The following is a 752-nucleotide window of genomic DNA, read 5'->3' on the forward strand; positions in this document are numbered from 1 at the left end:
GGTCGCCTTCTGTTCATTACCCCTCGGGTAGATGTTTCCGTGGTGCAAAGCAATAAGAAATGCAGCAACTGAAACCGTTTCAAAGAAAAAACACGAAGAGAAAGATACACCAGCAACTACCCAGCAGCACCTACAGGGTGTATGTTTCAAGCAGCTGAATCTGTGTGGGAAAGGGAAAGCAGAGAGTATTGATCTGATTTACAGATGCGAGACTACTAAGTAAACGAAAAAAAAATAGTGAAAAAAAGTACTAGAGCAGCGAATAAGTGATAACGAAGATGGAGCAAACATGAAACATGAAAAACTACGAGAAAGCACTGTACCACTGGCATACAGAAGTCGCATCAGAACTTAACACAGCGCAAGGAAGAAAGGTTCTGTGGATGGCAAAAGAAATGGAGGAAGCTCAATGGCAGTAGATTCAGCAGTGAAGGTGCATGAGAAACCCTAAACCCTAAACCCTTAAACCCTAAACCCTAAAACCCTAAACCCTATTTGCCTTTTTGGTAGTCTGAGTATGGTTCTCTCTATCTGAGTTCTATTTGCTTATTTGGCAGTGTAACTCTACAAGTGAAGAATTGAAAAACTCCTTGACAGAAAATATTTTGGTGAAACCACAAAACCAGAAATTTCAGCAAACAAAAAGCGCAAATGTGGGAGGTAGCTCAGACCTCTAAGATGTTGTTGAACTATGCTTGCATTTGACTTTCAATTCTCTCAAAGATCGTATATATATATATATATATATATAT

This window comes from Eimeria mitis, genomic scaffold, assembly GCF_000499745.2.
Source record: "Eimeria mitis Houghton genomic scaffold, Emh_scaff1150, whole genome shotgun sequence".
Classification (NCBI taxonomy): Eukaryota; Apicomplexa; class Conoidasida; order Eucoccidiorida; family Eimeriidae; genus Eimeria; species Eimeria mitis.